We start from the raw sequence: 23200 nt of genomic DNA on the forward strand, positions 1-23200 counted from the left end.
CCAGGAGGTTAGGCATCACCTTCACTCCAGGCACCTCAGCCCCTGCCCCAGTCATCCCTGCTGCCCTCAGTGAGGAGGCCATTGACCTCCTCAGGTCCCTCACTGTTGGGCAGTTTACCATTTTGAATGCCATCCAGGGTGTAGAAAGGCAGTTGCAACAAACAAATGCATTCCTGGAGGGCATTCATTCTGGTCAGGCGGCCCTTCAGTGAGCTTTTCAGACTCTGGCCTCAGCACTGATGGCAGCCATTGTCCCCGTTTCTAGCCTCCCCCCTCCAACTTCCTCCACCCAGACCCAATCCCCTGTACCCCAGCCTATCCCAAGCACACCTTCAGACCAGCATGCACACATGTCAAAACACAAGGGAAGCTCAGGCAAACATAAGTACCACACATCCCACAGGTACTCACGCAAACTTCACACACATGCAGACACACCACCATCCACTGCCTCCACTGTGTCCCCCTCCTCCTCATCTCCCTCCTCCCTCCCAGTCTCATCTACACTCACACCTGCATGCACTACATCTACAGCCACTACTGCCATCACCAGCACACACACCACCACACCCCGCTCACGTGCAGTCACCACCCCCACTACCATTCACACGTCCCCTGTGTCCTCTCCCAGTGTGTCTGTGACACCACCTCCCAAGATACACAAACGCAGGCACACACCAACCCAACAGCCATCCACCTCACGACAGCCTCCAGGCAATGCACCTTCACCCAAAGTCACCAAACGAACACCTCCTACAACCACAACCTCTGCCTCCACTCCCAAACCCCCTCCAGCTCCCCGTCCCAGTATCTCCAAAAAACGTTTCCTGTCCAACCTTGACCTCTTTCCCACACCTCCCCCACCCCGTCCGTCTCCTAGGGCCCGACTCTCCAGGTCCCAACCTATCACCTCCGCCACAACATCTCCGGGACCAGTGGTGCCTGTAGTCACCGGAATCTGGAGTGCACCGGCCACCAGGGCAGCCAGTGTGGCACGGAGCCACAGCACAGATAGTCCCCCACCTGTCAAGCATCAAAAGTTGGCCAGTGCCCGGTGGGAGAGAGGGAAGACTTCAGCCACCAAAGCCGCTCCCAGGGGTCCCGTGGGAGTGTGGAGTCAGCTGCGACACCTTCCAAGGTGGGGAAGGGCCACAGGAAACCTGGCAAGTCTGGGAAGAGCAGCACAGCGGAGAAGACCGCCATCATCCCCGCTGCCCAGGAGGCCACCGCCAGTACCTGCCCTGCTGCCCAGGAGGCCACCGCCATCATCCCCGCTGCCCAAGAGGCCACCGCCATCATCTCCGCTGCCTAAGAGGCCACCACCATCATCCCCGCCGCCCAAGAGGCCACCGCCATCATCCCCCCTGCCCAGGAGACCACCGCAAGCACCTGCCCTGCTGCCCAAGAGGCCACCGCCAGCACCTGCCCTGCTGCCCAGGAGGCCACCGCCATCATCCCCGCTGCCCAAGAGACCACGCCATCATCCCCGCTGCCCAGGAGGCCACCGCCATCATCCCCGCTGCCCAGGAGGCCACCACCAGCACAAGCCCCGCTGGGCTAGAGAGGACTGCCAGCACAAGCCCCACTGAGCTAGAGAGGACTGCTGCCAGCACAAGCCCCGCTGGGCTAGAAAGGACTGCCAGCACAAGCCCCGCTGGGCTAGAGCGGACTGCCAGCACAAGCCCAGCTGGGCTAGAGAGGACCGCCAGCACAAGCCCCGCTGGACTAGAGAGAACTGCCAGCACAAGCCCTGCTGGGACAGAGAGGACCGCCAGCACAAGCCCCGTTGGGACAGAGAGAACCGCCAGCACAAGCCCCGCTGGGCTAGAGAGGACTGCCAGGACAAGCCCCGCTGGGCTAGAGAGGACTGCCAGCACAAGCCCCGCTGGGCTAGAGAGGACTGCCAGCACAAGCCCCGCTGGGCTAGAGAGGACTGCCAGCACAAGCCCCGCTGGGACAGAGAGGACCGCCAGCACAAGCCCCGCTGGGACAGAGAGGACCGCCAGCAGCTGAATCACTGCAAAGGAGCCCGCCGCCTCAAGCACCGCTGAACAGGGCACCGCCGCTCCAAGCACCGCTGAACAGGGCACCGCCGCTCCAAGCACCGCTGAACAGGGCACCGCCGCTACAAGCACCGCTGAACAGGGCACCGCCACCTCATGCGCCGCTGAACAGGGCACCACCGCCTCAAGCACCGCTGAACAGGGCACCGCCGCCTCAAGCACCGCTGAACAGGGCACCGCCGCCTCAAGCACCGCTGAACAGGGCACCGCCGCCTCATGCACCGCTTAACATGGCACCACCACCTCAAGCACCGCTGAACTGGGCACCGCCGCCTCAAGCACCGCTGAACAGGGCACTGCCGCTACAAGCACCGCTGAACAGGGCACCGCCGGCTCATGCACCACTGAACAGGGCACCACCGCCTCAAGCACCGCTGAACAGGGCACCACCACCTCAAGCACTGCTGAACAGGGCACCGCCGCCTCAAGCACCGTTGAACAGGGCACCGCCGCCTCAAGCACCGCTGAACAGGGCACCGCCGCTACAAGCACCACTGAACAGGGCACCGCCGCCTCATGCACCGCTGAACAGGGCACTGCCACCTCAAGCACCGCTGAAAAAGGCACTGCTGCCTCATGCATCACTGAACAGGGCACCGCCGCCTCAAGTACCGCTGAACAGGGCACCACCGCCTCAAGCACCACTGAACAGGACACCGCCGCCTCATGCACCGCTGAACAGGGCACCGCCGCCACAAGCACCGCTGGCCCATGAGCGCCAAGGGTACTGACGCTACTGAGTCCGTCACGAGCAGGATGAAGCACTATGGGCACAGAGCCCCCCCCAGAAACAGTGGAGAGATACATCCACTACCTCTGTCCTTAGCAGGATGAAGCACTCTAGGCACCATGCCCCCTCCAGAACCAGTGGAGAGGTACATCCACTACCTCTGTCCTTAGCAGGATGAAGCACTTTAGGCACCATGCCCCCTCCAGAACCAGTGGAGAGATACATCCACTGCCTCTGTCCTTAGCAGGATGAAGCACTCTGTGCACCCTGCCCCCCCCAGAACCAGTGGAGAGATACATCCGCTACCTCTGTCCTTAGCAGGATGAAGCACTCTAGGCACCATGCCCACTCCAGAACCAGTGGAGAGATACATCCACTACCTCTGTCCTTGGCAGGATGAAGCACTTTGGGCACCATGCCCCCTCCAGAACGAGTGGAGACTGTCATCTACTACCTCTGTCCTTAGCAGGATGAAGCACTCTAGGCACCATACCCCCTCCAGAACCAGTGGAGAGATACATCCACTACCTCTGTCCTTGGCAGGATGAAGCACTCTGGGCACCATGCCCCCTCCAGAACCAGTGGAGACTGTCATCCACTTGAGAGACTGTGGCTTTGCACTCCACAGGATGGCACAGTGGGCAACCCACCCACTGTATAGACTTGAGAGACTGTGGCTTTGCACTCCCCAGGGTTGAACAGTGGGCAAACCACCCACTGGAGAGACTTGAGAGACTGTGGCTTTGCACTCCCCAGGATTGAACAGTGGGCAAACCACCAACTGTAGAGACTTGAGAGACTGTGGCTTTGCACTCCCCAGGATTTAACAGTGGGCAAACCACCCACTGTAGAGACTTGAGAGACTGTGGCTTTGCACTCCCCAGAATTGAATAGTGGGCATGTGGTCCCCTCATGGATTTGGCGTCGTGCACTCAACCGGCTGAGGTGCCCCCCCTTTCTCTCCCCCTAAGGTGCCTGTTTTCTTGCTCTCTAATGCCCCTGCAGTGTTCTCTCCGTCATGGTCGGGGATCTTGTGTGGGCCTCACACATATCATGTGGGCCCAGTGTTCCACGGACTTCATTGGAGCACTACCTGGACTACTAAGCTTGGTGTATATTTTGTTTATGGTGTATATATATATTTGTGCGTACTTGATTTTAATATATTACAATGGTTACATTAATTTCCTTTCGTCTTTGCATTCTTCCAGGGGGTTTGGGGGGTGTAACTATAATGTATAAATATGTATTAGTGTGTGTGTTGTAGTGGGTGAGGGTGGGGGTGGGGGTGTTGCGTGTGTGTGTCCCTGTTTTTTCCCTCACCTGTGTCGGAGGTGCAGTACTCACCGTTGTCTTCGCCGCCGGCGTTCATGCTCCTGGTAGAGGAGCAAGAAGATAAGAGCTGGCAGGATGTGCAGCTTGGGTTCCACGGCGTCCGAATTCCTCATGGGGTGTATAGAGGTGAGCGTTTTCCCTTCGAAGTCCGGTTTCTGCCGTGTTTTTGTCCGCGGTGAATCCGCCCCGGAAAAGGTGGCGGATTGGTAGGTTGTGATACTGTGGGCGGTACTTTGTCTTCCGCCTGTCTGTTGGCGGTGACCGCCGTGCTGTTTGTCTGTACCGCCGTGGCGGTCGGAGTGTTAAAGTGGCTGTCTTTGTTGGCGGTTTCCGCCACGGTTGTAATTCCAATTTTTTTACCCCCGGCCTGTTGGCGGTCTTAACACCGTCCGCCAGGGTTGTAATGACCACCAAAATGTAAACAATGCTCTGAACAAACACTTCTTCAAAAGATAGGTAGTAGGTGGCACAGTAGAACTACATTGCTGGTCCCCTAGGGATGTTGGCATTTGATGTGATTATGATTAGGGGAGTGACAGGGTCATTTGTTATTTGCTTACCTACACATGCCTCAGATAAAAAGCACTAAGTTTCTGATAGGACATAATTAAGCCAGAACAAGACCAGATAAAAAAAGCAGTGATTTCATTTTTTTTCCCTAGTAACTAAATGGACACATTTAGTAAAAAAAAAAAAAAAAATTACCTCTAATTTTTTATGAGTAAGGCATTATGCACTACAAGTTGCCAAATATTTGGAGGCATGCTAGCCAGCACTTCGAGTACTTTGCTACTGTCTGCAACTGGGACAGCTTTAGCAGACAATTATCTTTCTTTTATTCCATTGGCCCTGCTCTTTCCCAAATGCCTTTCACTTAGTTTCTACCCTGACTCCAAAGAGGATAAATAAATAAGGTATGTCACACATGTCATGTATAAAATGTGAATATAGTTATCCTGTCTACCATAAGTAGACGTGGAGAAAATGATGCACTTCACTGCAGGGAAAGGAATAGGCAATATAGATTGTATTTGGCACAGCGTATCTCTTACGTCAAACTTGAAATCAAATCGGGCACTTACTAGTCCCACTTTACTCACTGGCCTCGTCCACCATTAGCCATCAATTTTAGCATACATTATGTATGCTTTTGATGAGTTGCAGATAGAAGAGGCCATAAGTAACCCAACCATCGCAGTAGCTGTAATGCAGGGGGTGGGGGGCTCACAAATCTAATCACGAAAACACCCTTGTAAGGAAGTAATTGTCAATAAGCAAGCAATGTGACTTAGCATCGCCCATCTTTGCCACCACGTCTCTCCCTGCTCCATCTGCTCCTGTAGCAGTGGAACTTAAGCCAGCTTCACTGGCTGCACTGGTGGGTGTGGCTAGAAAAACCAATATACAGTTTTAAGATGCCAGGTACACCCCCTTCTTAATTTTTTTAATCACACATATGCAACCGCAATACATTGTTACAGTTCAATTAGCACTGCAATATCTTCTATCATAAATATCACTCTGGGCATTTTGTTGGAATGCTATAAAAGCCAAGTAGACACGCCTACCAAAAACATTGTGTAATGAAGGGGAAGAACTATAGCCTATAAATGATGATGACTCAGAATCATTGAGGCACAGAGAAGAGGTGGAATACAAAATGGTCAATGAGAGACAGAAAAAAAAGAAAATGCAGGAATAACAGGAATTAAACAAAACTTGGATAGGGGAGTTGGAAAAAAGGGAGACATTATAAAAAAGTAAATAAGGCAACATTGAAAGTAGTATAGCAGTGGGGAGAGGTAAAAGGAAGTAAATAATAATAATATGAAATAATATGACTTACTGGGAAGAGCAGAGCTATCAGCAGAGGTGCTTTTGATTGGCGCATCCCCAGTCCCTGCCGGACCTGCTGGTGTAGTGTCCCCTTTCTTGCCCTTGGGTGGTGGTGTAATAAATAACGAAGATTAAAAAAATATATATTAGTGGTACCATTAGTCTCCACAAAATTATTATATAAGAGGCAAATGCAATAACATTCTAATTAAATCAGATCACCTATGATACTAGTATGATCAACTATCATTGAGTTGGCTATACACCTAAAATCCCTATTCCAAATTTCCTTAACAAAAAATACATTTGGAACTAATGCAGTGCAATGAATGATCTTTCATTCTATTCTCATTTCTCAACTCCCTTGATGGACCAACTCAGCCTCCCTTTTTTGTAATGCATGCATTCTTGCATCACTGTGAAATTGCTTGGGACTGTCCGAGCTACATAAAGTCACAGAGAACGCTGAATCACTGATATCACTAATTCACTATGGAGGTAGGTTGCAATCTTCTTAAATAATCAGCCAAAGTAAGTGTCTACGAGCACGATGATGTAGCGCCCAGCACCTACCTAACTGAACCACATAATAAATAATATTCTTAGCGTAATCTAAATGCAACATACCTCTGAGTGGAAGACAGGAATCTCAACTCCCAGCAGGTTCTGCTCGCAGTCGATTATATCCGCCCAGCGGTGCATCAGCTGCTGAATGGTGCACTGGACCTGGGTGATGGTCCTGACACACCGGCGCACCGTATCCGAATGCAGCAGACGCTACCGCAGGTGGTAGTCGCTCCCAGGCCTGCTGCTAGCATGGAGGGATGCTGGTGATGCACATTTAAAATCAGTGCTGCCACCGCCTCATCGCTAAATATGGGCTGAGGCTGCACTCCTTGACTGCAATGCCACCTACAAGGTAAGCAGCCGCTGTTCCCTTGCTCTGCCATCCTGCTGCATGGGGTAGGGTGAAGAAGAGAAGAAAAGAAACAGTAGGAGAAGGAAGGAAGAAATAGGGAAAAAATAAACAAAAATACAAAAAGTCACAAAAAACTAAAAATTTTAAAAAATTAAGATTAAAATAACAATAAATAAAAAATAGGGGTAGATTCAGTATAAGGGTGGAGGATTGAAAAGATTGATGAGGACGGAAAAAGTAGGCCCATCACCACTAACAGAGTGAAAAACAAGATGGCCACGCCCGTGTGAACTGCATGGTGCCATTCACGTGCGCTTTTGAATGTCAATGCGTTCGGTTTGACATCAAATGCAACGTGAATAGGTACAATGGAGAAGTTTGCCCACTCGAGGAACTCCAAATAGGGCGATGGAGTTTTTTTCCAACTTTGCAGAGTTCTGCGAGGCGCGCCTCTGCACACTCCGCCCAGGCCTACATAAAACCATTGAAATGTATTGGTTATGGTTTAATGCACACAGCACATTGCTTAACTCACCCTTTAATGTTTTTCCCCCTGCACAGATTTTAGAATTGCTGTGCCAGGCGTCAGAACCCCTGTCAAAGGACCACAGGGCAAGCAGGAGCAACAGGGCCCAGCTGGGGAGGTTGAAGTCTTTTACAACTGATGTCCCAGAGGCCCAACCTACTATTGGTAAATAAGTACTACCTTGCCCAGCACCTTGCCCAGCCCTTGACTCCCAGAGGCAGCACAGGTCGAGAAGCCAAGGGCTGTTCAGGAGAAAGAAATTATAGGCAAACATAAACTCATTACTCAGCACACACACAGTAGTCACAATACGAAAACCGTACAATCAAATACTAGCTTTTATGATAAAAGGGGTATTTAACGTGAAGACACATTTTCAACAACACTAAGGCGGTCATTCTGACCCTGGCGGTCAAAGACCGCCAGGGCGGAGGACCGCGGGAGCACCGCCGACAGGCCGGCGGTGCTCCAATGGGGATTCCGACCGCGGCGGTAAAGCCGCGGTCGGACCGGCACCACTGGCGGGCTCCCGCCAGTGTACCGCCGCCCCATTGAATCCTCCACGGCGGCGCAGCTTGCTGCACCGCCGCGGGGATTCCGACCCCCCCTACCGCCATCCAGATCCCGGCGGTCCGACCGCCGGGATCCGGATGGCGGTAGGGGGGGTCGCGGGGCCCCTGGGGGCCCCTGCAGTGCCCATGCCACTGGCATGGGCATTGCAGGGGCCCCCGTAAGAGGGCCCCTACATGTATTTCACTGTCTGCTGCGCAGACAGTGAAATACGCGACGGGTGCAACTGCACCCGTCGCACAGCTTCCACTCCGCCGGCTCGATTCCGAGCCGGCTTCATCGTGGAAGCCTCTTTCCCGCGGGGCTGGCGGGCGGTCTGAAGGCGACCGCCCGCCAGCCCAGCGGGAAAGTCAGAATTACCGCCGCGGTCTTTCGACCGCGGAACGGTAACCTGACGGCGGGACTTTGGCGGGCGGCCTCCGCCGCCCGCCAAGGTCAGAATGACCGCCTAAATAATCCACACAGAACTCTTAAGGTCAGCATGCTAGTGTTATCCATGGCAGGATCCTCAAGTCCTTTTGTCCTTTCTAATAAGTTTGGTTATTCTCCATTCGAACAAAGAAAGCAACACCTAGATGCGGCCCACGATAATCCCACGCCCCCTATTGTCTATGCTTTCCCTTAACAGTGCAAGAGTGCCTCAGATGTAACTTTGTGCAAGTCTACAGCGCCCCAGCGGACAAGAAGAATCTTACCTGGCAATGAGTTATCCGGGGTGACCAAGGTACTCCTTCAAGATCTCTGGTCTCCAATCTCCAAGGGTTTTGCAACTTCAGTCCGAGACGTCCATTGTTGATGTTGAACATCCTCTTGTGGTTCCGGCAACAACCTGTAAGTATGCACTACTATAATCTTGGCACACAAACCAGGGCAATGACCCTGTCTCTGCATGGACCCGTCCATGCACAAGAATCACCCACTAAAGCACTCCCACAGGCAACAGCCTGCACTTCACAGTGACCCCCTGCTGGCACATGGGTTCACTGACCAAAGCACTCTTGTGAGTGACAGCCCACACTTCATAGTGGCCTTCTCTTGACACACAGGGTCACTGACTACAGCGCTCCAGTGGCTGAAGGCCCCTACTTCACAGCATCACCCTCTTGGCACAAGTGGTCAGTGACTACGGTGCTTACACACCACGCAACACAATAGCTTCTATGGATCAGCCCATTCATGCAATGTTCCCAAAACCATCATAAATCTCATACTTCACTTGCAGGGACACACTCAACAGGATCTCTACTGGTCACTCTCCTCCTCCTCAAAGTTCTTTCTGGTTTTGGCTGGCAGGCAGACAGACTCTAGTGGGCTTATTTACAACCGTCTTGCGCCGCCGGTGCATCACTTTATGTGATGCACCAGTGGTGCAGGCTGCAGGCCCATATCTACAAGGCAGGCCAAAGCCACTTTGCATGGCTTTTCATGGCCTTGCAGATATGGAGTAAGGCAATGCAGCGCCTTGCAAATATGGAGTAAGGCAATGCTGTGCTAGTCGCTGCATTACCTTACTTTGTGCCAGGGAGGCATTTCCGTAGGTGTTGCATGGGTGTTCCCATATGACACCCATGGAATTAGATTCATTCTCAGATTTACAAGGTTTGTAAACCTGGAAATGTTTCAAAAGCCTACTCCACCCCAGGGGTGGCACAACAGGAAGTAATATCTTTATTTCTCCCCATTTGTTCCTGGCATAATTGTTTTTGTGCAGGAAGGCATTACTTCCTGCACAAAAACAATCATCCCCACATTGACATTGCACCCTTGCACAATATGTGCACCAACACAGGGGAGGACAGAAATGAGATGTATTTTGTAGATACAGCACATTCCTGCCTATTTGTTTTGACACAGGGCAATGTTGCAAGAACGCCACAAAGGTGTAAATGAGCCCCTAAGTGCTCTCCTGTTCAAAGGGTACTGTGATCTTGGTAGACAGGCAGACTCTAGGTGCTTCATCTCCTCACAGGAGGCTCTGGTCTAGGCAGGTAGGTAAAAGACGGATGCTCCACGATCATGGCAAGTGATTCTGACTTCCTGGGTGGTGTCCTCTCATGCAGCAGCAAGACTGGCAGACCTTGCGCCCACCAGCAATGGCTATAGCAGTAAGATGTCTTGATCATCCCACATCGTATGAGACAGTGCATTTTGACAACGGATGATCTTATGCTTGGACCTTTTATAGTCCATTTGTGTTGGGGATATCATTCTCTTTGAAGTGCTCTTTCGCTAGCACTTCCTTTTGTCAAAAAAGACATTCTAATACAACAAGAGTCACTCCACTTCACAATGACCCACTACACAGGCCAAGGGTGTAACCAGGGGACCACACCTGGCTGTCACCCTCCATAGAAATATGATCCATAAAGGTTCAAAGGATGAAGCATTCCTCTCAGTCAGATTCCCTGGCAGTGCCAGCCTTATCAGTCCCACCATCTCCCTGACAATGAGCAAAAATCCCACTGACTAGTAACTCTTTCTGAAATCAAAGAGACCTTTGATGTACACAGTGATACTCTTCAGTGTGTGTGACCCTCTCCAACCCTCAGAAATGTAAACAAAACAAATCTTCTGTCTGGCGGTTGCAATATTCAGCTCTCCAGTGATGCAAGTCCTGTCCTGTGCTTCCAAAATGGACCTCCATGTTATGTATCATCCGCAAACACGCATATGCAACCCAGCATGGACATGCAAGTATCAAGCACTGTCCCAGCAAGCACACACAAGTATCATATACTGTCTAGCACTGTACCCCATTCTATGTAGGCAAACAGTGAATTAAGTACTCAGTCATGCATCTTTACATGAATGAGCCAGTAGGCTCCACTGCAGTGACAAAAGGAAAACAAGTCCTGTTCACATTACTGATTTTACAGAACACAAAATGAGTATGTTGCCACTTAAGTGCTCATGCCACTTAAGTCCAGGTAGGGGCAGTAGCCATCTACCTTCAAGTGAATAGTGCTTTGTGTGACCCTCCTGGTCTAAGGAGGCCACATTACTGAGAGACAGGCCCAGGCCACGGTGTACATGCATGATCTGTGTTTGTCAATAGTGAGAAAAATAATTATTAATTGGAGAGAATGTGTGTGAGAAAGTCATCCTTTTAGCATGTTGTAGGAAGCTGGCTCTCTAAGTGCAGAGAGTCCACTGGATCTCCAAATGGTTTGCAGAGGCAAAAGTAGATAGGTCTAATGCTCTATTTTGGGGTAGTGTGGGTGAATAGTTAGGCTTATCAGAGGGTACTGCTAGGCATTTGTTGTACTCACAGAGGCAATAAATGAGACACTCACTCAAATAATAAATACTAGACCAATTTAGAGAAATAAGCAATTTTGATATATATTTCAATCCCAAAAAATTCGTAATCAAGTAAGTTGGCTGTTAGACTTTTCATCCTTGGCGTGGTCTCCATTAACTTTTTGCCTCTGGTTCCCAGGTTGTTGATGTGTGCTGGGCTCTGATTTTGCTGTTTTTGTTACTCTGGGCACTTTCCCACTGCTAACCAGTGCTAAAGTGCAAGTGCTCCTTTACAAAATGTGTATGTAATTGGATAATCCATGATAAGCATATTTGATTTATTAGTAAGTCCCTAGAGGTGCCCAGTGCCTGTAAATCAAATGCTACTAGTAGGCCTGCAGCCACCCACATAAGTAGCTCTGTAATCATGTCTCAGACCTGCCACTGCAGTGTCTGTGTGTGCAGTTTTAACTGTAAATTCAACTTGGCAAGTGTACCCACTTGCCAGGCCTAAACCTTCATTTTTCTTACATGTAAGACACCCCTAAGGTAGGCCCTAGGTAGCCCCAAGGGCAGGGTGCAGTGTATGGTTAAGGTAGGACATATAGTAATATGTTTTAAATGTCCTGACAGTGAAATATTGCTAAATTTGTTTTTCACTGTTGCAAGGCCTGTCCCTCTCATAGGTTAACATGGGGGCTACCTTTAAATCTGATTAAAGTGTAGATTCCCTTTGGGAGCAAATGGACATGTGGAGTTTGGGGTCTCTGAGCTCACAATTTAAAAATACATCTTTTAGTAAAGTTGATTTTAAGTTTGTGTGTTTGAAAATGCCACTTTTAGAAAGTGAGCATTTTCTTGCTTATACCATTTCTGTGACTCTGCCTGTTTTTGGATTCCCTGTCTGGGTCAGTTTGACAGTTGGGCTGGTTGCACCTCACACCAGACAGTGACACAAAGGGAGCTGGGGTGTAGCGTGCATATCCTGATGAGCCATCCGTGGTAGGAGGGAGGGGAAGAGTGGTCACTCACACCTGAAAGGGCTGTGCCTGCCCTCACACAATGGAGTCTCCAACCCCCTGGTGAGTGTCTGTGGCCTGGCCTGGGCAAGGCAGGATTTTACATTCAAGAGAGACTTTGCTTTGAAGTAGGCCTAATTCAAAGGAGAAATTTGGTATAAGAAGGGCACCCAAAACCACAGATTTTAGAACACTTCTGAAAGCCAAGAGGAACCTCTGCCTGGAGAAGATCTGAAGAGCTGAGGAAGAAGAGCTGCCCTGCCTGTGACTGTGCTTTGTGGAGCTTTCCTGCAGTTGCTGCTTCTGCCTGTGCAAGAGGACGAAGACTGGACTTTGTGTGCCTTCCATCTTGTGAAGATCTCCAAGGGCTTGATTTAGAGCTTGCCTCCTGTTGTTTGAAGTCTCAGGTACAGAAAAGACTTCTCTCTACCAGCACTTGGAGTCTCTGGAAAGACTCCTGCTCTGCCCTGTGGTGCCCATCCAGTTCCTGGGACCCTGCAAGGAGAAGCCAGCAGCCTAAGAGGACGAAATCCACGCACAGAATGCTGTGCGGGGAAAAGATCGACGCAAGTCCAATCTGCGGCTGGGAAACAGACACGCCGCCGGCTTCCCGGCGGAAAATCGACGCTCGCCTGTAGTGCGACTGAAGAATTGACGCACGGAGCTGGAGAAATGACGTGCAGCATCGCTTACAGAAGCTGGTGAGATCGCAACCCACGCTGAGTGGTTTTCGGATCATCGTGCGGCTGGATTTCCGACGCAAACAAGGCTGGGTGTGTAAAAACAAAGCAAGGCCTGGCCGGACCTGAGAGTGCTGACCGGATCGATGCATTGCTCTCCTGCTGAGAGAAGAAACGACGCGCCCGACCCGACGAAAGGAGAAATGACACAAGGTCTCGCTCGTGAGTGGAATAGATGCATCGCAAGCCCTTTTTGACGCACACTCGACCGTGCGGGGTTATTTTTAATGCACCCAAGGTACATTGTCACGCTAACAGTGTTAGTGTGTGTTTGAAACTACATAAAGACTCTTTTTGCTTTTTAATTGATAACTTGACTTGTGTATTGTGGATTTTTGTCGTTTTGGTCTTGTTTTGTTTAGATAAATATTCTCTATTTTTCTAAACCTGTGTGGTGTCATTTTGTAGTGCTTTCATTAAGTTACCGTGTGTGTTGGTACAAATACTTTACACCTAGCACTGTGAAGTTAAGCCTACTGCTCGTGCCAAGCTACCAAGGGGGGAAGCAGGGGTTAGCTGAGGGTGATTCTCTTTTACCCTGACTAGAGTGAGGGTCCTTGCTTGGAAAGGGGGTAACCTGACTGCCAACGGAAGACCCCATTTCTAACATTGACTTTTAAGCATAAATACTTTGCAGTTTCAAAAATTGTCACTTTGTGCAATATTTAGAGTTCACACTGGACTTGGACTTTGGACAGCTGAGGAACTACATTGGCACCGTTGGTTGGCTTCATTCATGGCTTTTGCTCTTTCAATGCTTGCTGAGAATGCAGCACACAAGGAAAAAGCAAAAACAAGGCGTAATAAAAGTATTCCTCCTTGTTACGCCATGCTAACACCACCGCTAGGGTGGCATTAGTTTTTGGCGCTGTCGTAGATTTACAAAACACCCATTGCACACCTTCCTGCACATAAACAATCATCCATGGCATTTTGCCCCTTCTATGTATGCTGGAAAATGCAGCTCATATAGAAAAAGCAAAACATGAGGAAGAATAAAAGCATTACTCCTTGTTTTGCCATGATAACGCCACCCCTGGGGTCATGTTAGTTTTTGGCGCTGCCACAGATTTAGGATTTCTCATCAATCTGGGACAGCCTCAAAAGAATTGGGTATTGCAGTGGAACGCCTACTGTAACACCTATTGCACAACCTACTGACACAGAAAACTGTGTCGGAGGGGCCCTTATTTACAAGGAGACCTAATGCCACAAAAAATAGCATTACATCTCCTTGTAAATATGGAGTAGTGTTTAGCGCCCCCGGAGTGTCACAAAAAGTGATAATTTGGTGTCACTAAAGGCTTTTAAATCTGCCCCTAAATGTGTCACGAAAGGACACAAAAGGTTGGTAATGATAAATCCAACAACTTGCCACGGTTACATTTATCATACCTAATACAGAAAAGAAGTTATAAGACTTTCTTTTCTGTAAGCCAAAATCCATCCTGCTAGCCTCTTCTGATTGCTTAGCCATAACAGAATTAAACAGGCTGCAATGGTGAGGTTATAAGTGGCCTACAATGAGCAGAGGTTATCTGATGCAAGGATTTCTGCAGCTGCAGAGGCCAGGTAAGGAAGGGGGCTGGGTAAATCAAACTGGGCTTCAAAGAAAGCAGGACAGAAAGGAATGCCATCCAGACCTACGCTCTCACTCTACCCCTCACAGACCAGTGGTGCCTGTAGTCACCGGAATCTGGAGTGCACCGGCCACCAGGGCAGCCAGTGTGGCACGGAGCCACAGCACAGATAGTCCCCCACCTGTCAAGCATCACAAGTTGGCCAGTGCCCGGTGGGAGAGGGGGAAGACTTCAGCCACCAAAGCCGCTCCCAGGGGTCCCGTGGGAGTGTGGAGTCAGCTGCGACACCTTCAAGGTGGGGAAGGGCCACAGGAAACCTGGCAAGTCTGGGAAGAGCAGCACAGCGGAGAAGACCGCCATCATCCCCGCTGCCCAGGAGGCCACCGCCAGTACCTGCCCTGCTGCCCAGGAGGCCACCGCCATCATCCCCGCTGCCCAAGAGGCCACCGCCATCATCTCCGCTGCCTAAGAGGCCACCACCATCATCCCCGCCACCCAAGAGGCCACGCCATCATCCCCCCTGCCCAGGAGGCCACCGCCAGCACCTGCCCTGCTGCCCAAGAGGCCACCACCAGCACCTGCCCTGCTGCCCAGGAGGCCACCGCCATCATCCCCGCTGCCCAAGAGGCCACGCCATCATCCCCGCTGCCCAGGAGGCCACCGCCATCATCCCCGCTGCCCAGGAGACCACCACCAGCACAAGCCCCGCTGGGCTAGAGAGGACTGCCAGCACAAGCCCCACTGAGCTAGAGAGGACTGCTGCCAGCACAAGCCCCGCTGGGCTAGAAAGGACTGCCAGCACAAGCCCCGCTGGGCTAGAGCGGACTGCCAGCACAAGCCCAGCTGGGCTAGAGAGGACCGCCAGCACAAGCCCCGCTGGACTAGAGAGAACTGCCAGCACAAGCCCTGCTGGGACAGAGAGGACCACCAGCACAAGCCCCGTTGGGACAGAGAGAACCGCCAGCACAATCCCCGCTGGGCTAGAGAGGACTGCCAGGACAAGCCCCGCTGGGCTAGAGAGGACTGCCAGCACAAGCCCCGCTGGGCTAGAGAGGACTGCCAGCACAAGCCCCGCTGGGCTAGAGCGGACTGCCAGCACAAGCCCCGCTGGGACAGCGAGGACTGCCAGCACAAGCCCCACTGGGACAGAGAGGACCGCCAGCAGCTGAATCACTGCAAAGGAGCCCGCCGCCTCAAGCACCGCTGAACAGGGCACCGCCGCTCCAAGCACCGCTGAACAGGGCACCGCCACTACAAGCACCGCTGAACAGGGCACCGCCGCCTCATGCGCCGCTGAACAGGGCACCACCGCCTCAAGCACCGCTGAACAGGGCACCGCCGCATCAAGCACCGCTGAACAGGGCACCGCCGCCTCAAGCACCGCTGAACAGGGCACCGCCGCCTCATGCACCGCTTAACATGGCACCACCACCTCAAGCACCGCTGAACTGGGCACCGCCGCCTCAAGCACCGCTGAACAGGGCACTGCCGCTACAAGCACCGCTGAACAGGGCACCGCCGCCTCATGCACCGCTGAACAGGGCACCACCGCCTCAAGCACCGCTGAACAGGGCACCACCACCTCAAGCACTGCTGAACAGGGCACCGCCGCCTCAAGCACCGCTGAACAGGGCACCGCCGCCTCAAGCACCGCTGAACAGGGCACCGCCGCTACAAGCACCACTGAACAGGGCACCGCCGCCTCATGCACCGCTGAACAGGGCACTGCCACCTCAAGCACCGCTGAACAAGGCACTGCTGCCTCATGCACCACTGAACAGGGCACCGCCGCCTCAAGTACCGCTGAACAGGGCACCGCCGCCTCAAGCACCACTGAACAGGACACCGCCGCCTCATGCACCACTGAACAGGGCACCGCCGCCACAAGCACCGCTGGCCCATGAGCGCCAAGGGTACTGACGCTACTGAATCCGTCACGAGCAGGATGAAGCACTATGGGCACAGAGCCCCCCCCAGAAACAGTGGAGAGATACATCCACTACCTCTGTCCTTAGCAGGATGAAGCACTCTAGGCACCATGCCCCCTCCAGAACCAGTGGAGAGGTACATCCACTACCTCTGTCCTTAGCAGGATGAAGCACTTTAGGCACCATGCCCCCTCCAGAACCAGTGGAGAGATACATCCACTGCCTCTGTCCTTAGCAGGATGAAGCACTCTGGGCACCATGCCCCCTCCAGAACCAGTGGAGAGATACATCCGCTACCTCTGTCCTTAGCAGGATGAAGCACTCTAGGCACCATGCCCCCTCCAGAACCAGTGGAGAGATACATCCACTACCTCTGTCCTTGGCAGGATGAAGCACTTTGGGCACCATGCCCCCTCCAGAACGAGTGGAGACTGTAATCCACTACCTCTGTCCATAGCAGGATGAAGCACTCTAGGCACCATACCCCCTCCAGAACCAGTGGAGAGATACATCCACTACCTCTGTCCTTGGCAGGATGAAGCACTCTGGGCACCATGCCCCCTCCAGAACCAGTGGAGACTGTCATCCACTTGAGAGACTGTGGCTTTGCACTCCACAGGATGGCACAGTGGGCAACCCACCCACTGTATGGACTTGAGAGACTGTGGCTTTGCACTCCCCAGGGTTGAACAGTGGGCAAACCACCCACTGGAGAGACTTGAGAGACTGTGGCTTTGCACTCCCCAGGATTGAACAGTGGGCAAACCACCCACTGTAGAGACTTGAGAGACTGTGGCTTTGCACTCCCCAGGATTTAACAGTGGGCAAACCACCCACTGTAGAGACTTGAGAGACTTTGGCTTTGCACTCCCCAGAATTGAATAGTGGGCATGTGGCCCCCTCATGGATTTGGCGTCGTGCACTCAACCGGCTGAGGTGCCCCCCTTTCTCTCCCCCTAAGGTGCCTGTTTTCTTGCTCTCTAATGCCCCTGCAGTGTTCTCTCCGTCATGGTCGGGGATCTTGTGTGGGCCTCGCACATACCATGTGGGCCCAGTGTTCCACGGACTTCATTGGAGCACTACCTGGACTACTAAGCTTAGTGTATATTTTGTTTATGGTGTATATATATATTTGTGCGTACTTGATTTTAATATATTACAATGGTTACATTAATTTCCTTTTGTCTTTGCATTCTTCCAGGGGGTTTGGGGGGTGTAACTATAATGTATAAATATGTATTAGTGTGTGTGTTGTAGTGGGTGAGGGTGGGGGTGGGGGTGTTGCGTGTGTGTGTCCCTGTTTTTTCCCTCACCTGTGTCGTAGGTGCAGTACTCACCGTTGTCTTCGCCGCCGGCGTTCATGCTCCTGGTAGAGGAGCAAGAAGATAAGAGCTGGCAGGATGTGCAGCTTGGGTTCCACGGCGTCCGAATTCCTCATGGGGTGTATAGAGGTGAGCGTTTTCCCTTCGAAGTCCGGTTTCTGCCGTGTTTTTGTCCGCGGTGAATCCGCCCCGGAAAAGGTGGCGGATTGGTAGGTTGTGATACTGTGGACGGTACTTTGTTTTCCGCCTGTCTGTTGGCGGTGACCGCCGCGCTGTTTGTCTGTACCGCCGTGGCGGTCGGAGTGTTAAAGTGGCTGTCTTTGTTGGCGGTTTCCGCCACGGTTGTAATTCCAAATTTTTTACCCCCGGCCTGTTGGCGGTCTTAACACCGTCCGCCAGGGTTGTAATGACCACCAAAATGTAAACAATGCTCTGAACAAACACTTCTTCAAAAGATAGGTAGTAGGTGGCACAGTAGAACTACATTGCTGGTCCCCTAGGGATGTTGGCATTTGATATGATTATGATTAGGGGAGTGACAGGGTCATTTTTTATTTGCTTACCTACACATGCCTCAGATAAAAAGCACTAAGTTTCTGATAGGACATAATTAAGCCAGAACAAGACCAGATTAAAAAAGCAGTGATTTCATTTTTTTTCCCTAGTAACTAAACGGACACATTTAGTAAAAAAAAAAAATAAATTACCTCTAATTTTTTATGAGTAAGGCATTATGCACTACAAGTTGCCAAATATTTGGAGGCATGCTAGCCAGCACTTCGAGTACTTTGCTACTGTCTTCAGCTGGGACAGCTTTAGCAGACAATTATCTTTCTTTTATTCCATTGGCCCTGCTCTTTCCCAAATGCCTTTCACTTAGTTTCTACCCTGACTCCAAAGAGGCAGATACATAAATAAGGTATGTCACACATGTCATGTATAAAATGTGGATATAGTTATCCTGTCTACCATAAGTAGACGTGGAGAAAATGATGCACTTCACGGCAGGGAAAGGAATAGGCAATATAGATTGTATTTGGCACAGCGTATCTCTTACGCCAAACTTGAAATCAAATCGGGCACTTACTAGTCCCACTTTACTCACTGGCCTCGTCCACCATTAGCCATCAATTTTAGCATACATTATGTATGCTTTTGATGAGTTGCAGATAGAAGAGGCCATAAGTAACCCAACCATCGCAGTAGCTGTAATGCAGGGGGTGGGGGGCTCACAAATCTAATCACGACAACACCCTTGTAAGGAAGTAATTGTCAATAAGCAAGCAATGTGACTTAGCATCGCCCATCTTTGCCACCACGTCTCTCCCTGCTCCATCTGCTCCTGTAGCAGTGGAATTTAAGCCAGCTTCACTGGCTGCACTGGTGGGTGTGGCTAGAAAAACCAATATACAGTTTTTAGATGCCAGGTACACCCCCTTCTTAATTTTTTTAATCACACATATGCTACCGCAATACATTGTTACAGTTCAGTTAGCACTGCAGTATCTTCTATCATAAATATCACTCTGGGCATTTTGTTGGAATGCTATAAAAGCCAAGTAGACACGCCTACCAAAAACATTGTGTAATGGAGGGGAAGAACTATAGCCTATAAATGATGATGACTCAGAATCATTGAGGCACAGAGAAGAGGTGGAATACAAAATGGTCAATGAGAGACAGAAAAAAAAGAAAATGCAGGAATAACAGGAATTAAAAAAAACTTGGATAGGGGAGTTGGAAAAAAGGGAGACATTATAAAAAAGTAAATAAGGCAACATTGAAAGTAGTATAGCAGTGGGGAGAGGTAAAAGGAAGTAAATAATAATAATATGAAATAATATGACTTACTGGGAAGAGCAGAGCTATCAGCAGAGGTGCTTTTGATTGGCGCATCCCCAGTCCCTGCCGGACCTGCTGGTGTAGTGTCCCCTTTCTTGCCCTTGGGTGGTGGTGTAATAAATAACGAAGATTAAAAAAATATATATTAATGGTACCATTAGTCTCCACAAAATTATTATATAAGAGGCAAATGCAATAACATTCTAATTAAATCAGATCACCTATGATACTAGTATGATCAACTATCATTGAGTTGGCTATACACCTAAAATCCCTATTCCAAATTTCCTTAACAAAAAATACATTTGGAACTAATGCAGTGCAATGAATGATCTTTCATTCTATTCTCATTTCTCAACTCCCTTGATGGACCAACTCAGCCTCCCTTTTTTGTAATGCATGCATTCTTGCATCACTGTGAAATTGCTTGGGACTGTCCGAGCTACATAAAGTCACAGAGAACGCTGAATCACTGATATCACTAATTCACTATGGAGGTAGGTTGCAATCTTCTTAAATATTAAATAATCAGCCAAAGTAAGTGTCTACGAGCACGATGATGTAGCGCCCAGCACCTACCTAACTGAACCACATAATAAATAATATTCTTAGCGTAATCTAAATGCAACATACCTCTGAGTGGAAGACAGGAATCTCAAATCCCAACAGGTTCTGCTCGCGGTCGATTACATCCGCCCAGCAGTGCATCAGCTGCTGAATGGTGCACTGGACCTGGGTGATGGTCCTGACACACCGGCGCACCCTATCCCAATGCAGCAGACGCTACCGCAGGTGGTAGTCGCTCCCAGGCCTGCTGCTAGCATGGAGGGATGCTGGTGATGCACATTTAAAATCAGTGCTGCCACCGCCTCATCGCTAAATATGGGCTGAGGCTGCACTCCTTGACTGCAATGCCACCTACAAGGTAAGCAGCCGCTGTTCCCATGCTCTTCCATCCTGCTGCATGGGGTAGGGTGAAGAAGAGAAGAAAAGAAACAGTAGGAGAAGGAAGGAAGAAATAGGGAAAAAATAAACAAAAATACAAAAAGTCACAAAAAACACAAATTTTTTAAAAATTGACCTCTTAAGAGCGGGCGTCGGCCAGTGGCCGACGCCCACACACCCTCCCTGGTGCGGGTCACGACCAGTGGCCGACACCAGGAAGGGCATTAATAAATCCTCGGGTGCGTCGCACCCGAGGATTTTATTTTATTTTTTTACCCCCCCCCCCCGGGAGACACGGAAGCTACCGTGTCTCCCCCCGCCCCCCACCCCCCACACGCCCCTTTGTGACGTCAGCGCGCCGCGAAGCGCGCTGACGTTGCAAAGGTGTTTTCCCCATGAAAGCAGGAAGCAGCCTTGCGGCCGCTTCCTGCTTTCATGGGGAAAACGGCCTTTTACACGTTCGGGAAGGCCTCGTAAGAAAGGCGAGAGTCTCCCCTTTCTTACGAGGCCTTCCTGAAAGTGTTTCCTGGCCCCCGATCGCAGCACAGCTCCCCTTTCTTACGAGGCCTTCCTGAAAGTGTTTCCTGGCCCCCGGTCGCAGCTGTGCTGCGATCGGGGGCCAGGAAACACTTTCAGGTTTCCTGGCTCCCCGGGGGGGTCAGGAAACATTTTGTAAAGGCCTCGTAAGAAAGGGGAGCTGTGCTGCGATCGGGGGCCAGAAACAGTTTCAGAAGGCCTCGTAAGAAAGGGGCACAGCTGCGATCGGGGGCCAGGAAACCCAACTAGACACCAGGGATTTCACTTTTGGGGGGCGGCCCCCCCGGAAAACGGGCCGCCCCCCCCCCCGGCATAATTTTCTTCCAAAAAAAAAAAGGTAGGTGCCCCCCACAGGGGAAATTTAAAAAAAAAAAAAAAAAAAAAAAAAAAAAATGAAATTACAGGGGGTCGCCCGTGGGCAGGGTGACCCCCTGTGGGGGCATTTTTTTTTTTAGATGTTGTAGGGTTTCCCTGGGGGCCATTTTGGCCCCCAAGGAAACCATACAACAACTAAAAAAAAATATATGTACATATCTATATATATATATCTATGTAGATAGATGAAACGCTTGATTGTTCGATGATCACGCTTCAGAAGCTTTGCAATTTTAAGAGTGCTGCATCCCTCTGCAAGATATCTCACTATTTTTGACTTTTCTGAGCCTGTCAAGTCCTTCTTTTGACCCATTTTGCCAAAGGAAAGGAAGTTGCCTAATAATTATGCACACCTGATATAGGGTGTTGATGTCATTAGACCACACCCCTTCTCATTACAGAGATGCACATCACCTAATATGCTTAATTGGTAGTAGGCTTTCGAGCCTATACAGCTTGGAGTAAGACAACATGCATAAAGAGGATGATGTGGTCAAAATACTCATTTGCCTAATAATTCTGCACTCCCTGTATATATATATATATATATATATATATTTATATATATATATATATATATATATAGGTAGATCTGTATCAAAGAGATTTATAAAGCGCGCTACTCACCTGTGAGGGTCTCAAGGCGCTGGGGGGGGGGGACGGAGGGAGGGAAAGGGGCTAGGAGGTTCACTGTTCAAAAAGCCAGGTTTTGAGGCCCTTCCTGAAAAGAAGTAGGTTTTGGGTCTTGCGAATGTGGGTTGTGAGTGCGTTCCATGTTTTGGTTGCAATGTAGGAGAAGGATCTGCCCCCGGTGGTGGTGTGTTTGATGCGGGGGACAGAGGCGAGAGAGAGGTCAGCTGAACGGACGTTTCGTGTGGGGGTGTGGAAGGTGACTCTCGTTGAGGTAGGCAGGGCCTGTGTTGTGGAGTGATTTGTGTGCGAGGATGAGGATCTTGAAGGTGATCCTTTTGTCAATGGGGAGCCAGTGGAGGGATTTGAGGTGTGGAGAGATGTGTTCGTGTCGGCGGAGGTCGAGGATGAGTCGTGCTGCTGAGTTCTGGATGCGTGTAGTTTGCACTTGAGTTTTAGAGCGGTGCCGGCGTAGAGGGCGTTTCTGTAATCAAGCCTGCTGCTGATGAGTGCGTGAGTGACAGTTTTTCTGGTCTCTGTGGGGATCCATTTGAATGTTTTTCAGTATACGGAGTTTGTTGAAGCATGAGGAGGTAAGAGCGTTGATTTGTTGGGTCATAGAGAGGGAGGAGTCTAGGATGATGCTGAGGTTGCGTGCGTAGTTGGCGGGGGTGGGTGCAGGGTGGGCCACCATGGGGGGTCCCTGTTTTTTTTGGTGAGGGCCAAAGAGGATTATTTCGGTTTTGCTTGAGTTGAGTTTCAGGTGGTTGGCTGTCATATATACATCACTTTTGTCAATATGTGTGTGGTTTCCCTGGGGGGAAAAGGGTCCGACTTGTCTAGTGGCAGTTTTAGTGCCATAAAGAAGCGCAGAAGGTTTATATGCCTACTGCAAAGAGCACATCTGTATTTTATGTAAATAGCTGAGTACATTAGTAAAGTCTATGGAGAGATGAAGGGCACTTTTGCTGGGTGGTAATGAGGGAATCCGAGGAGGAGGGAGTGGGAGCACCAATAATGATTGTTGGACTGGGCGCAGGAGGTGCTAAAGACTGTGACGAAT

Source organism: Pleurodeles waltl, chromosome 3_1 (genome assembly GCF_031143425.1).
Source record: "Pleurodeles waltl isolate 20211129_DDA chromosome 3_1, aPleWal1.hap1.20221129, whole genome shotgun sequence".
Classification (NCBI taxonomy): domain Eukaryota; kingdom Metazoa; phylum Chordata; class Amphibia; order Caudata; family Salamandridae; genus Pleurodeles; species Pleurodeles waltl.